The sequence below is a fragment of the Schistocerca nitens genome, chromosome 5, assembly GCF_023898315.1.
Source record: "Schistocerca nitens isolate TAMUIC-IGC-003100 chromosome 5, iqSchNite1.1, whole genome shotgun sequence".
NCBI classification, from domain to species: Eukaryota; Metazoa; Arthropoda; class Insecta; order Orthoptera; family Acrididae; genus Schistocerca; species Schistocerca nitens.
This window is the reverse complement of record NC_064618.1, coordinates 522,322,851-522,339,968: the sequence shown is the minus strand read 5'-3', so window position 1 is coordinate 522,339,968 and position 17,118 is coordinate 522,322,851. Positions and strand designations below refer to the sequence as shown.

The 17,118-nt window shown below is 43.9% G+C and overlaps 1 protein-coding gene and 1 pseudogene across 1 annotated transcript in view; one reads left to right on the top strand and one right to left on the bottom strand.

Annotated features, from left to right (window-relative positions):
- LOC126259821 (syntaxin-6) overlaps nt 1–17,118 on the top strand; it is a 203,582-nt gene that overhangs the window by 110,080 nt on the left and 76,384 nt on the right. The gene's annotated exons all lie outside the window — the stretch shown is intronic.
- On the bottom strand, nt 14,800–14,916 carry LOC126260997 (5S ribosomal RNA; annotated as a pseudogene).

The following is a 17,118-nucleotide window of genomic DNA, read 5'->3' as shown; positions in this document are numbered from 1 at the left end:
GTCACAAGTACGCCATCTCTCTTCAGTACATAGGCGCGAGACGCCATATTGGTTTCCATTTGGAGCCGATATGTATATTTGCCATTTCTAAACACCAGTAAATTGAAGATCTTTCGAAAACCCGTCGTTAATTGTTTGATTTGTTGTAATGACATGACCGGGAACGTCATATAGCTGGTTAATGAGTTACTGTAACTTGCTTATGAAAGTATGCCGTTTCTGTGCAACGGCACGTTTGATATCCATCAAAAACGCATTGTTCGTGGTACAGTTTGTTATAATTAAATGTCAGTAACAATACTGCGATTAAAGTTTTCAGCAGATTGTAAAACGCGTAGTATGGTCATAAATCATTCATGGTCGGTGTAGCGTAATGAACAGAGTCGCAGAATTGTGAAGTGATGCGCAGCAGGTCCGCAACTCATTATATCCAAATATTTTTTAGTAACTATCGTGTTTACTATTACCTTCTGATATTTTCTTATTAGTTTCATAAAAGTCTGCATTAAGCGATTCGTGGAAATGACGGAATATATAAATCTGGATGTTTGGGTGGGGATTTGAAGTCATCCTCTCGCATCCCGGGTTTGTCTTTCACTGACCGATCGGATTATTGCTTGGATTGGAGCACGGTTGAGGTTCACTTATATATATATATATATATATATATATATATATATATATATATATATATATATATGGCGCTCTTCTGACGTTTGTTAGACTGTTGTAATCTACATGATAGCTTCCGATACTTGCAGTAAGATAGTTCAGAATATCTTCTTTCAAGTTGTGTATTAAACTTGTTATAAATATTTTACTACGGAATAGGAACGGTTATCAAGTAAGCATGACTTCAGGGTTTTACTAAAAAGTGGGAATGACATAATTTTTATCTTATGTGGAGATCTGTTTTAAATTTGTGTCGCACTATGTGTTATGGAGCTTTTATAAGCCGATGTCGTTATTGATTGTACGCGGCGCTGTCCTTTTTGCCTTAAAAATTTTGCATGGATATTGAAACTTTTATTCATGTATATTGCAGACAGAACAACGTGACTAGCATACGCAGAAAGGAGTAAATGTGCCTTTTATTAGAGCTGACGCAGGAATTTTACGCTCCTTCCATTTCGTAAACACTGTAATTTGTGAGCCACATACAGCCAACAACTGCCGCTGGACCGCGCTGATATCGCGTTTACCTTGTTGAGGCATGTGTAGATGCACAAGTCACATCGTCTCTGAGCGTTCGGCGGCACTTTGAACTCGGTACGCTCAACGTTGACGTTCGGAAGCACGGCCTGTTGTGGGGCGGCGGTTTGAATTTACTGTTGATATTTTATATAATGTTTGGTTTGTAATGTAGAAACACTGCACGGCCGATGCACCATATGTGGGGCGGCTGGTGGAATTTAATGTTTGTTATATAATTTTGTAGAATGTAGAAACACTTCAGTTTATGCTGTCTTTTGCCGTTCTCAACACTGGCTCTCTAACTACAATATTGGCAACCAGGAAGTGATCAGCAAAACGTGAAGCCTGTAATTAGAATTCCTAGTGCCCACTTCATCTGAGAAATACACTCATAGTTACAGCTTAAAGCTCTGAGGAATTAGGAGATTGTCTGGGATTCATAATCAAAAAACGATCGTGGAAAAAATGTTCACTATATTCTGAAAGTCACAGATGAAAAAAAAAAAAAGAATCCACACAATCTGACTAACAGAGCAGTTCAGAGTCTAATACGCTGATGCAACTATAACTGTCCAAATTAAATGTTTGAGTGAATGCTCGCCATAATTTGATGATAATGTTCATCAAAAGCCACGCTAAATAATGGTACAATGTCTGTCCCGCGACGGCACGTGAAAATACGACATACGCAAACTGAAGATAGATAATTGAAGTCATCCCAGAATTAACACTTCACTCGAAAATGATTTCATGGTTACGCGTATCCCGAGTAACTTATTACGGCATCCGAGGCTGTTTATAGCAATGATACCGATGCGACGCGACTCCGACACAGATGGTGTGCTATTCAGCGTCTGGAGAGAACTGGAGCCTTGCTTCCTCGTGCAGCGTTCTTATACACTCCTGGAAATGGAAAAAAGAACACATTGACACCGGTGTGTCAGACCCACCATACTTGCTCCGGACACTGCGAGAGGGCTGTACAAGCAATGATCACACGCACGGCACAGCGGACACACCAGGAACCGCGGTGTTGGCCGTCGAATGGCGCTAGCTGCGCAGCATTTGTGCACCGCCGCCGTCAGTGTCAGCCAGTTTGCCGTGGCATACGGAGCTCCATCGCAGTCTTTAACACTGGTAGCATGCCGCGACAGCGTGGACGTGAACCGTATGTGCAGTTGACGGACTTTGAGCGAGGCCGTATAGTGGGCATGCGGGAGGCCGGGTGGACGTACCGCCGAATTGCTCAACACGTGGGGGCGTGAGGTCTCCACAGTACATCGATGTTGTCGCCAGTGGTCGGCGGAAGGTGCACGTGCCCGTCGACCTGGGACCGGACCGCAGCGACGCACGGATGCACGCCAAGACCGTAGGATCCTACGCAGTGCCGTAGGGGACCGCACCGCCACTTCCCAGCAAATTAGGGACACTGTTGCTCCTGGGGTATCGGCGAGGACCATTCGCAACCGTCTCCATGAAGCTGGGCTACGGTCCCGCACACCGTTAGGCCGTCTTCCGCTCACGCCCCAACATCGTGCAGCCCGCCTCCAGTGGTGTCGCGACAGGCGTGAATGGAGGGACGAATGGAGACGTGTCGTCTTCAGCGATGAGAGTCGCTTCTGCCTTGGTGCCAATGATGGTCGTATGCGTGTTTGGCGCCGTGCAGGTGAGCGCCAGAATCAGGACTGCATACGACCGAGGCACACAGGGCCAACACCCGGCATCATGGTGTGGGGAGCGATCTCCTACACTGGCCGTACACCACTGGTGATCGTCGAGGGGACACTGAATAGTGCACGGTACATCCAAACCGTCATCGAACCCATCGTTCTACCATTCCTAGACCGGCAAGGGAACTTGCTGTTCCAACAGGACAGTGCACGTCCGCATGTATCCCGTGCCACCCAACGTGCTCTAGAAGGTGTAAGTCAACTACCCTGGCCAGCAAGATCTCCGGATCTGTCCCCCATTGAGCATGTTTGGGACTGGATGAAGCGTCGTCTCACGCGGTCTGCACGTCCAGCACGAACGCTGGTCCAACTGAGGCGCCAGGTGGAAATGGCATGGCAAGCCGTTCCACAGGACTACATCCAGCATCTCTACGATCGTCTCCATGGGAGAATAGCAGCCTGCATTGCTGCGAAAGGTGGATATACACTGTACTAGTGCCGACATTGTGCATGCTCTGTTGCCTGTGTCTATGTGCCTGTGGTTCTGTCAGTGTGATCATGTGATGTATCTGACCCCAGGAATGTGTCAATAAAGTTTCCCCTTCCTGGGACAATGAATTCACGGTGTTCTTATTTCAATTTCCAGGAGTGTATATAAAGCTGCGGTGCGGACGGCTAAGGGAACGCCTGATCAAATCGGCTCTCCCGACTAGCCGCTGGGCTGGTAATGCACCACTTTAAGTTATTGAATAAATCATAGCTTCTTTTGCTGATGGCCGATGAAGCTCTCAATTTAAATGTGCAATCAGCACACAGGCAAGTAATCATAATAAAAGTCTGACGTGGCTAAGTAAAATATTTTGGGCGAGAGAATTAATTTAATTACACTACACGCAGTAGACGAGCTCTGAACTTGCCCTTTGGAGATACGCTATCGCTATAGTTTTATAGTTATTCAATTTGATTATAGCGGATCTCCATTCTACTTAAATATAAACATCCTAGCCTTATTTATTAGCCTACTTAATCTATCTTGCTTTCTTAATTTTAAAGACAAAAACCAGAAAATTATGAATTTCAACTAAAATCTTAATTTGTGAGATCCAAAGTACTGTTTCTATTAAATTATTATGAAAAAGGAATCTAAATATAAATTTTTAAATCTCTAGCTCTTTTTTGTTGCGCCAATGATTTTTACAGAAAAACGTCCAAATTTCGAAAATGGTTAAAGTTATCGAACTGATATTCACCACATATTAATTTAGTATTACTCCTGACATGCTAGAACCGTTTCAGGTTATTTTCTTGATTTTTAAAGTATTGCGCAACATTTATGACGTCAGAGCTAGTTACAGCGGACTGGCTGGCACACAATGGAAAGACTGATGTGAATTTACTACGGCGTGAGTAGAGTGCTTCCCTACACTATGTTCCGACTGCTTTAGAGACGGAACGCAAGCTCGAATCGGGAAAGGAAATCGTGTGTCCCCTTTCAATGGAACCATCCTGGCGTCTGCATTAAGCGATTTGTGGAAATGACGGAATATATAAATCTGGATGTTTGGGTGGGGATTTGAACAGTCATCCTCTCCCATTCGAGTCCAGTGATACCACAGTGCCACCATACTTGGTACGTGCACAGTGCTGTGAATGTTTTACACTTCTCTTCTGTCGGGCAACCTCTAATAGCCACTTACCGATCGCGTAAATTACATTTTTAGTGTATAATGAAATACACTTGTATGCAGTGCTAACTAGCACGTCTCTGGTTCCTGCGTTCGTACACCTACGTTGTGATTGTACAGTGCGAGAGGATTGATTGCACTCACCTTATTTCCACCAAAATGATAAGTTAGAACCCAAGACAAATTACATGGTGCATAACGCTTTCCGATCACTGCGGAGCTTCCTGGACAAAGAGACGCGTCCACTCGCTGCGGAGTCTCCAAGTAGTCTCCGGCCTGGGCTAAGGGACTGGAAGCTTCAGGTAATATCTCTGACGATAGACAGAAAATTATACTGCATGGGTTGACCTGCCTACCCGCAACATGCAGCACTACACTCCATTTACTTAAACTTAGTTACTCCAGTGCTAATTAGCATATACATTGAGATGACAAAAATCATTGGATACCTCTAATACCGCGTCAGACCTCCTTTTGCCCAGCGTAGTGCAGCAACTCGACGTGGCTTGGACTCAACAAGTCGTTGGAAGTACCATGCAGAAATATTGAGCCATGCTGCATTTATAGCCACTCGTAATTGTAAAAGTGTTTCCGTTGCAGTATTTTTTACACGGGCTGACCTCTCGATTATGTCTCATAAATGTTCTCCGGGATTCGTGTTGGGCGATATGCGTGGTCAAAACATTCGCTCGAATTGTCCAGAATGTTCTTCAAACCAATCGCAAACAATTGTGGCCCAGTGGCATGCCGCGTTTTCATCCACAAAAGTGAAGTCCATGAATCGATGCAAACGGTCTCAAAGTACCCGAACAAAACCATTTCTAATGAATGATCGTTCCAGTTGGACCAAAGGACCCAGTTCATTCCATGAAAATAAAGCCCACACCAGCTCGCACAGTGCCTTGTTGACAACCTGGGTCCATCGCGTGATGGGGTCTGCGCCTCGCTCGAACCCTACCATCAGCTCTTACCAGTTACTGAAATCTGGACTCATCTGACCAGGCCACGTTTTCCAGTCGTCTAGGGTCCAACCGATGTGGTCACAAGCCCAGGAGGGGCGCTGCAGGCGATGTCGTGCTTTTAGTAAAGGCACTCGCGTCGGTCGTGTACTGACGTAGCCCATTAACGCCAAATTTTGCCTCACTGCCCTAAAAGTTAAGTTCGCCGTACGTCCTATTTTGATTTCTGCGGTTATTTCACGCTGTGGTGCTTGTTTGTTAGCACTGACAACTCTACGCAAACGCCGCTGCTCTCCTTCATTAAGTGGAGGCCGCCGGCCACTGCTTTGTCTGTGGTGAGAGGTAATACCTGAAATTTGGTATTCTCGGCACGCTGTTGACACTGTGGATCTCGGAATATTGAATTCCCTAACGAGTTCCGGAACGGAATGTCCTATGCGTCTACCTCCAACTACCATTCCACCTTCAAAGTCTAAGTCTGTCTGTCTCTGTAGTATACAGAGAAGTTGCAGCATTAGAAAATTGCAGCGAAATGCAGGAAGATCTGCAGCGGATAGGCACTTGGTGCAGGGAGTGGCAACTGACCCTTAGCATAGACAAATGTAATGCATTGCGAATACATAGAAAGAAGGATCCTTTATTGTATGATGATATGATAGCGGAACAAACACTGGTAGCAGTTACTTCTGTAAAATATCTGGGAGTATGCGTGCGGAACGATTTGAAGTGGAATGATAATATAAAGTTAATGTTCATCAACAAAGGAGGTGGCTTACAAAACACTCGTTCGACCTATACTTGAGTATTGCTCATCAGTGTGGGATCCGTGCCAGGTCGGGTTGACGGACGAGATAGAGAGGATCCAAAGAAGAGCGGCGCGTTTCGTCACAGGGTTATTTGGTAACCGTGATAGCGTTACGGAGATGTTTAGCAAACTCAAGTGGCAGACGCTGCAAGAGAGGCGCTCTGCATCGCGGTGTAGCTTGCTGTCCAGGTTTCGAGAGGGTGCGTTTCTGGATGAGGTATTGAATATATTGCTTCCCCCTACTTACACCTCCCGAGGAGATCACGAATGTAAAATTAGAGAGATTCGAGCGCGCACGGAGGCTTTCGGCAATCGTTCTTCCCGCGAACCATACGCGACTGGAACAGGAAAGGGAGGTAATGACAGTGGCACGTAAAGTGCCCTCCGCCACACACCGTTTGGTGGCTTGCGGAATATAAATGTAGATGTAGCAGCCATAATCATGTCGGAAACTTTTTCACGTGAATCGTCTGAGCACAAATGACATCTCCGCCAATGCAATGCTCTTTTATGCCATGTGTACGCGATACAACCACAATTTGTATACATGGTGTTTGGAAATTCCCGTTACAAACTTCTAAGAGTTATGAAGGGGACTGAGTAGATAATATGTCCGGAGGCGTGCCGTTTCCTTGCTACGATGATTTGAAAATGTGTTGGTAGCGCAACCACTTTCGCAAGTAAGTGATTAGGCGTGACCCAGTACATCACTTGTTTCACAGTTCCACACATTAATAGCTAGAGAAATTGCTTGTGTGTTGATGGGTTCTCTTCAACGGCCTCTTTGAATTCGGGTGTGCGACGTCTCTTTGGCGCACCATAGTTACGCTTGCTGAAGGTGAAAAAAATGTGTGTGAAATCTTATGGGACTTAACTGCAAAGGTCATCAGTCCCTAAGCTTACACACTAATTAACCTAAATTATCCTAAGGACCAAAACACACACACACACACACACACACACACACACACACACACACACACACACATGCCCGAGGGAGGACTCGAACCTCCGCCGGGACCAGCCGCACAGTCCATGACTGTAGCGCCTTTGGCTGAAGGTATCCTTTCCCGAAACCGTTCCGTACGTAATTGTGGCGAATATGATATGCGATGGAGTCATATGTTGAGGAGAACGATCTAGATAAAGGCGATGAGCAGCTCTTCCATTACTGTGAGCTTCGCCATTGAGAAGGATCATGTCTGTGTCTTATGCAAACGTGTACGCAACCATGTTGCTCTAATGTTCAGAGACACGTGAATGAGGTTCGAACAAGGTCAGTGAGGTAGGACAGAGGTCAAATGACATCAGCCGATCCGAATTAACCACCCCAACATGGTTACTCTGTTGCATACCCTTCAAGCAAACATGCTTTCAAATGGCTGTCGACATGGGTTCCTATTCGAAATATTTTATACTCACTCCCCTCTACATGTCCTAGAAAGGGAATTTCCGAGCACCTTATATGTGCGTATCGCTATCCCATGACTTACCGGCTGATTCCAGATTCACATGTCAGTGAAAAAGTAAAACCGTCGCAATTAATTTTAGCATTTGTAATGCAGTGGTACACAACTTTAAAACAGTGTAATAGGCGTATCACCATAAGCTACTAGAGTACGTATAGCTTTTAGAGAACGACTGGTTTCGGTAGCATGACCTTTCTCAGGACCAAACGGAATACATTGTACCCAGTGGATGCCTGGAGATGCCCGAGACACTTCATACTCAAACATCGGTATGTGCATGCTTTCTGTGGACTGAACACTTTGTTTAATGGTTGTGTGATCTTATTAGACACTACATGTAGTTTCATTATTGAAATCCACTACGTGATGATAGCTCCTCAAAAAATGGCTCTGAGCACTATGGGACTCAACTGCTGTGGTCATAAGTCCCCTAGAACTTAGAACTACTTAAACCTAACTAACCTAAGGACAGCACACAACACCCAGCCATCACGAGGCAGAGAAAATCCCTGACCCCGCCGGGAATCGAACCCGGGAACCCGGGCGTGGGAAGCGAGAACGCTACCGCACGACCACGAGATGCGGGCGATAGCTCCTCACTGAGCGTCATCACTGGGGGTGGAAGGGGGGGAGCGGCGACTTTGCCTTAGGACTCTTTTTTTTTTAATTACAAGCCATTAGGGTTATGCCTTCTTCTATTTTGGGGTGTTTTTCTCGATGCCTCCAAGTTGACTTCATAGTCTGCGTGAATAAAGAATATAATACCTATATGCAAAGGCACATATAAAACTAAGGAATTTCGCTGCATTTTCTTACCCATAGTCCCACATTTTACAGACGTCCATTTCTGCATTGGATGTAACGTGCTGCGTGTAGCATTGAGATTGACTGTACAACCGAAACTAGCTTCTCAGTAAAGGTTATATTCTGTAGCAGCTTACGGTGGTTCAATATCAAACTGTTTCAATTTCTGCATTATTTTAAACATGCCTTTTCTTTCTGTATACACCAAATTGCGCTACAAACAGTATACCTCTTGAATTAAATACTTTTTACATTATCTGTTACGATATATCTGCTTCCTTTCTAACAGCGAACAGGGCTAGAAAGATATTCCAAACGAATGAAAGAGCGATTATTTCCTAATACTCCCAATGAGAATTGTGGAAATACAGTATCCGTACATGAACAGTTGTTGTGGTCTTCAGTCCAAAGATTAGTTTGATGCAAGTCTCCACGCTAGTCTAGCCTGTGCATGTCTCTTCGTCTCTACTTAACTACTGCATCCCACATCCGTTTGAATCGGCTTACTGTATTATTCAAGACTTGGTGTCTCTTTATAATTTTTGCCGCTCTCCCCCCCCCCCCCCCCTTCTCCATACTTCCCTCCGTTACCAAATTGAGGATTCCGTGACGCCTCAGGGTGCGTCTTATCACGAGCCCTAATCTATCTGATCTTGTCGTCATGGTCCTTCCGCAAAATGTACGTTGGCGGCAGCAGAATCGCTCTGCAGTCAGCCTCAAATGACGCTTCTCTAAATTTTCTGAATAGTGCTCCTCGAAAACAACGTCGCCTTCCCTCCAGGGATTCCCATTTGAGTTTCCGAAACACCTCTGCAGTACTTACGTGTTGTTAGAACCTACCAGTATCTAATCTAGCGGCCCGCCTCTCAATTGCTTCGATGTCTTCCTTTAATCCGACCTGGTGCGGATCCCAAACACTCGAAATGTACTCAACAATGGGTCGTACTCGTGTCCTATATGCGGTCTCCTTTACAGATGAACCACACTTCGCAAAAGTTGTCACAGGAAACTGAGGTCGACCATCGCCTTCCGTGCCACAGTTCTCACATGCTCACTCCATTTCGTTACGCCTAGATATGTAATCGACATGACTGCGTCAGCAGCACACTGCTAAAGCCGTACTCGAACGTTATGCGTTTGTTTTCCTACACATCTGCATTAACTTACATTTTTGTACTTTTAGAGATAGCTGTCATTCGTCATACAACAAGAAGTGGGTATTATTGAAGTCTGAGGTTGTTTTGCCCGTCTGACGAATGTTGCACAGCATGTGCAATAGTTTTTTCCGGACTGGCTCTCGCAAGGACGTCAATAATTCTGAGGGTGATCTTGGCTACTCCATGTTTCCGCTTGGATCTTTGAATGCTCTATCAGATTCTTCTCACAGCATCGGATCTGACACCTCATCTTCATTTACTTCCTCCCCCTTTTCCATAATGTGAACTGTACCGAGTAAAAAGGAACGCCAGCCTCTGTGGCCGAGCGGTTCTAGTCCGGAACCGCGCTGCTGCTACGGTCGCAGGTTCGAATCCTGCCTCGGGCATGGATGTGTGTGATGTCATTAGGTTAGTTAGGTTTTAGTTCAAAATGGTTCAAATGGCTCTGAGCACTATGGGACTCAACTGCTGAGGTCATTAGTCCCCTAGAACTTAGAACTAGTTAAACCTAACTAACCTAAGGACATCACAAACATCCATGCCCGAGGCAGGATTCGAACCTGCGATCGTAGCGGTCTTGCGGTTCCAGACTGCAGCGCCTTTAACCGCACGGCCACTTCGGCCGGCAGGTTTTAGTAGTTCTAAGTCTAGGGGACTGATGACCTCAGATGTTAAGTCCCATAGTGCTTAGAGCCATTTGAACCATTTAAAAAGGAAAACAATCTTCAAAACCATTTTTATGCGAGATATCTCGGGATGGCACTAAATGCTTATTAAATTAGCTTTCCTCATAGCTTTCGCTGCAGTTTGCCCAACTGCAGAGTTATCCTTCTCTTTATCTTTTTTCTTGTATTCTGAGCTTTTTTGTCCATATTAAAGCTGATACACACTAAGGGCATTTGATAACACCACCAGTTTTTAAGAATCGTTTGAATTGTCTGTGGAAAGGAAACCAGTACACAGTAATTTCTCTTTGCCCACACAACATGTGTAAACAATGTTAAACGACGTCCGACATCTCAAGCTAAGCTGTCCTGGTACCATTTGTTGCCTCGAAATGTATGGAATAAAGCTCACAGTTTTTGCCTGGCGCCACATCCGGCCGCTCGGCGTCGTGTTGTATTACTGCGCGTCTGTTTGCGGTTTGTGCGCACAGACGCACAACACAGTTCTTGCTGCTGTCGTGGTTGCCTCTAGTGGTGATTCCCCCCCCCCCCCCCCCTCCTCCACCCCACTAGGCCGCATGTAAGCAGTATGTTTTCAGCAAAGCCGACTACGAACACACATGTCGATAGGAAGAACTGCAGAACCGAACTTCTTCCTCGAGAGAAATTCCGACGCAACAGTGCACTGCAGTATTCGTGTTTCCATTATCGTTTTAATTAGTTATGATTTACAGTTACAAATGTGTAGGTCACTGCTGAAAGGGTGAAAACCGACATTTGTCAATTATTGTACGGAGTTTCTGTTGTGATGTTTCGCTTATATAACATATTCGTATAAAGAAGTTTATATGCGTCTCCAGTATAGGGCTCCTTTTCACGAGCCGCATAAATTTGAGCAAAAAATTTTGAGATTTTTTCCACATAATTAATCGCTCCTATACTGCTGACATTTCTTATAAAACGGGTGAATTGTTATATCGTTAATAATCTCCAACTTATAAACAAAATAGACAGCTTTTGTAACACTAGTGAACAGCGCACTAGAATATACTTCTACGCGTACCTCTAACAAATGAAATGATATGATCGTATGGCATTGTTGGCCGGGATGTCCCAGTCGGGTTCGGCCGTCAAGTTCAAGTCTTATTTCAGTCGGCGCCACATTGGGCGACTTGCGGCCGGTGATGAGGATGAAGTGATGATGACAACACAACACCCAGTCCAAATCTCGAACCCGGGCCCAGTGCATGGGAGGCAAGCACGTTACCACCCAGCTAAGCAGGCGGACGTCTTCTAACAAAGAGTGGTACCGATAGGTTGGGATCGCACTTTTGAACCCATCTATACGGTGATTCAGGTTAAGGTTCCAGGTATCACACCTTGCACCCATTCACCCTGGTGGACCCTCACTTGCAAGTAATCGACGAAAGAAATCGGAATTTTGCATGGTATTCTAGAGTCCTGAAAAAGATGCTACTCCACAGTGGCATTGTGGTGTAGCGGTTAAAGCATATACCTACAATGCAAAAAGTCTAGGGTTCGAATCTCGTCACGTCTTTCCAAATTTCTAATTTTCAAATTTTTATCAATCTGACTTTGATCATTATTCTTGTTTAATTAATTAGTTTAAATATATTTTAACATTTGTAATCCTTTAAAGCATCATACTACTTGGCTCATTTACTCTTATTTTGTCTTGAAAGAAGGGTGACTACGGAGTCTTTCGCGACGGTGTTCTTGTATAAAAAGAAAGGTGATTGGAACCCTTCTGTATGTGAGTTTAAGTAATTATCTATCATAATACTTCAACGTTTGAAAACGCTAGTGTGTCGGTTAAAAAACAAAAGACGAAATAATCTATTTCTATTTGTTCTGCGGTGGTGTTACGAACATATTTTTCGTTACAAGATACTATATTTTTTTAGAGCAATCGTCATACAAACATTTAAAACATAATTTCTTGTCGATTTATGGACAAAATAAGCTATATGAAGATTTAAACTAAAGAAAGGATTAGAAACAAAATGAAGTTCAAGAAACGAGAGGAATGGAATTAATGGATGCAGTAGTGCGGTCGAAAGTATAAAATGATAAAACGGAAGAAATTAAATCAAATTTAATACATAAAAAATAATTGAAATCACATGCACAAAAATTATAGATGAAAAAAGAATGATTGGAAGACAGAATACGAGGAAACAAAATAGTTAACATTATGATTAAAATGACATGACGAAGGATTAGAAATGTACAAATAAAATACATTTAAAATAATTAAATGAATAAAAACAATGATCAATGTCATTTCGATACAAATTTGAAAATAAAAAGCTCTGAAGGACATGACTAGATTCGAACCCACAACATTCAGTGCATCAGGAATGTACCTTAACCGTTGTGTCACAACAACACTTTGTACTGTTATCGTTTTTAATGCTTTAGAATATCACGCGAAATTCTAACTTTCTTCTTTCGTCGAGTACTCACCAAAGAGTGAATGGCTGCTGGGTGTGATACGTGGGACCCTAACCTACATCAGCGTAGAGACGATTCCAAAAAGTCGATCCCGTCCATGATGACCTCACCTTGTTAAGAAAAAAGTTTCGTGTCCACTGTCGTGTGAGTGTTTCAAAAAATCGTATGCGAAAATGGAGAGTTTTCTTTGCAAAGGAACCATTGCGGCATTCGCATTAAGTGATTTAGGGAAAGCAGTAGAAAACCTAATTATGATAGCTGAACAGAGATGTGGCTGCAGCTCCTCTTGAATGCCAGTCTGGTACCACCTCGCTGGGTAATAGTGCCGTCGTCAGTCGATTAGGTTTAGCGTTCTAATGATATAGCTACGAATCTATATCTAAGCCCACGCGGTACAGACAATTCTGAAGGGTGTGGTAGAGACTACCTCTGATTGAACTAGTTATTAGAGCTTCCTCCCGTTCCATTCACGTCTGTAGAGCGGGAAGAATGTTTAGAGGTCTCTGTGCGTGTTGTAATTAACCATGTCCTCGCGATCCTTGCGGGAGTGAAAGGTAGAGTGTTATAGTACACTCATAAATTCATCGTTCAAAGCTTGTTCTTGGAACTTCGTAACTAATGTTTCTCGGGACAGTTGGCGTCTATCTTAAACTGCCTGCTTGTTAAGTTCCCTCAGCAGCTCTGTCTCCTACAGGTCAAACAAACCTATACCATTCGTGCTACCCTCCTCTGTATACGTTCAATATGTCCTGTTAGTTCTGTCTGGTATGAGTCCCACAAACGTGAACAATATTTTAGGATGGATCGCACGAGTGATTTGTTAGCAATCTCCATTGTAGACTGACTGCATTTGACTGCTTTAACTTCGACTGAGCCAGTATGTTCGTTCCACTTCATATCTCTAAAAAGTGTTACACGCAGATATTTGTAAGAGTTAACAGGTACCAGATGTGACTCCTTGATAATCGTAGGATACTACGGCTTTTCATTTTGTGAAGACCACACTTTTCCATTTCTGAACATTTAAAGTGCCAGTCGTTCCACCACTTTGAAATGTTATAAAGATCTATTTGTGCAGCTTTTTTTTTTCAGACAGTACGTAATTATACGTAGCAGCATCATCTGCATAAATTCTATTTGCAAGATCATTAACAGAACATGAACTGTAGGGGTCTGAACACACTTCGTTGCACAGTCGATGGTACTTCGTCTGTTGATGATCCTCCATTCAAGATAATATGCTTCGTCCTCCCCAACAGCTTATCCCCAATCCAGTCATTAATTCTTACTTTCGATATGGTATTGATTCAAATGCTTTTCGGAAATGCAGAAGATATGGTCGACTGAAGTATGGTTCATTCTCAATCCGGCGTATGTGTCAAGAATAAGTTTTCATTCGCCAGCGACAGACAGCGGGCATTTGTTGTCATAGAATTTCGAATCATTTCATAGGTCGGTCGGTACGAGGAAGAGTCGTTGGGTTGTTTTCCGGATTCTGATCATCTTTCTTTTCACAGTCTTCCAATGAGTCGATATGTACTTCACTCACAGTGCCTCTGTCTACCTCGTCACCTTATTTATTGCTACACTTTTTTCTTCTTCTCTAATATTTGATATGAATTATATTTGGTTTTCGTCGAAGACGCTGGTCAGTGCAAACTAGTTGTCCTTCCAGTTAGTGACTAGTTCTCTAAGTGCTTCGTTCTAGTGACTAATCTCCGCCCGAACTGGCAGTGAAGGCCCAACAGTACCGACCGGCTGCCGTGTCATCCTCTGCCCACAGGCGTCACTGGATGCGGATATGGAGGGGCATGTGGTCAGCACACCGCTCTCCCAGCCGTATGTCAGTTACGAGACCGTAGCCGCTACTTCTCAATCGAGCAGTGCCTCAGTTTGCCTCACGACTGCAGCCCGCTTGCCAACAGCGCTCGCAGACCGGACGGTCACCCATCCAAGTGCTAGCCCAGCCCGACAGCGCTTAACTTCGGTGATCTGACGGGAACCGGTGTTACCACTGCGGCAAGGCCGTTGGCTGGAATTTCGAGGATAGAAGCCGCTACCCTTTATGAAGGTCTGCTCTTCAGCGCAGTTTTCGCAATTACTTCCTTTGTATTTTTGAATGCCAGAACTGAGAGGAGTTCGTGTGGTTATACTGACGAGTTGTTGCTTTGCTGAGAGCATTGAGTAAAAAAAAAATGGTTCAAATGGCTCTGAGCACTCTGGGACTTAACTTTTGAGGTCATCAGTCCCCTAGAACTTAGGACTACTTAAACCTAACTAACCTAAGGATATCACACACATACATGTCCGAGGCAGGATTCGAACCTGCGACCGTAGCGGTCGCGCGGTTCCAGACTGTAGCGCCTAGAACCGCTCGGCCTCCGCGGCCGACCCCCAACATAGTTTGTATTAGCATTGAGTCAGTTCCTCTCGGTGTTTAGGTGTGGTTCCTGCAATTGCTTGAGAGCTCAACGTATCAATTGCTTGAAAGCTCAACATACGTTTCGATTTCGTTTTCAATGTGCTTAAGTCTCCTGAGGAAACGAGGATTTGTGATTATTTTAGAAGTACCGTAGGCTTCCCTGTTTTCGAGCAGCTCTTTACCACTAATACATTTTGGCTCTGATGGTTCCGCGAGGGGGATATCATTATGATTATAGACATAGTTTCTTATAACCTAGGAATTTTGTTTGTTGACTTGTGTTTCTATTGTGGACTGACTAATGTGAAATCGTTTCAGAATATAGTTCGGTTGTGCCTACCGTAGGGGCTAACAATGTAGGTGCTATGTTATTGAGAGTTATATTGTTCAAAAATGGTTCAAATGGCTCTGAGCACTATGGGACTCAACTGCTGTGGTCATCAGTCCCCTAGAACTTAGAACTACTTAAACCTAACTAACCTAAGGACATCACACACATCCATGCCCGAGGCAGGATTCGAACCTGCGACCGTAGCGGTCGTGCGGTTCCAGACTGTAGCGCCTTTAACCGCTCGGCCACTCCGGCCGGCAGGTAAGGATTTCCTTAAGTTGACTCGATTGTAGGAGAATCTTAGTAGTAAAGAATAAATGTATTAAAATTTAATGTATGATGCGACATTTTTCACTCATCTCGGTGTTTTATGGCGTCATATACCTTCTGAACTATGATGTGTAAAATGTTCTAAGCGCCCCACCCCCTCCAGCGATTGCTGACTTATGGCAAGGGATATTTGTATCAAGTTTGGTTGAAATCGGTGTAGTAGTTTGAGATGTGGAACGTACATAAATACATGCATGCATTCATTTTATAATATTTATTGGTTTCGTGAGCTATTTGGTGTCTGTGTCGCCAAGTGTTGTGATGAAAGCATGGAAGTAAACTGTTGATATGTTTGAGGTATATGTTTGATATCCTGTGGCATCATCAACACCACCACCACCACCACCACAAACAGCAAAGTAAAATCCTGCATCGATGTCCTAGGTGCCTACTCAGTATTAAAAAAACCCGAATCCTTCATTCTGTTTGAATGTTGCAGAACATGTTCTGTTAGCAGTTCGATCCCTCTCTTGTTGCCTTCAACAACAACACAAAATGTATTCATCGCAGTAAGATGAACAGTTGTACTAACGGATTTGACTGTCATCTCGCAAGGGAAAGGCAAACTGCAAAAGTGTCTCAAAATTTCTCAATAAACGGTACCAAGCGTGATTTTACAGCGAAACCGTAGGCGTCCCTTAATTTCAGCAGTATCAGCGAATTTATTTTCTTTCTTAGATTGCGAAAGGTTGCTAATTACTCAGAAGAGACATTCAACGCACTTGGCCGTGGTATAACACGTACATGCTAGTAATATTGCGTACAGGTCATAATTCTGAACGAAAGCAGCGTCACCCACGCATTCACGTATTATGTGTGAGTTTATTATTCTGTTCAGCGCAAAATATGTGACGATGTAAATCTGTCATGCATTGAAACAATACAGAGAAGAATAAAGTTCATTTAAATTACACAGTCCGCCCCCACGGAATGTTACATTTCCGTTCGTTCTACCGTGTATTCGCTGTTTGTGGGCTACATTGCTTTTGCTCTGCTGGTAATCTAATAGTAGGGAGAGCTGTTGTCGTGACAGTCTACACGGAACTTCAAAATAGGAACTGTATAAATATCATGCTTTATTCTGCAGCTACGTCCAAGGGAAAAATTGACAAAAAATTGTTAAATTTGAGTTAGTGAAATGTAAAGTAAGGA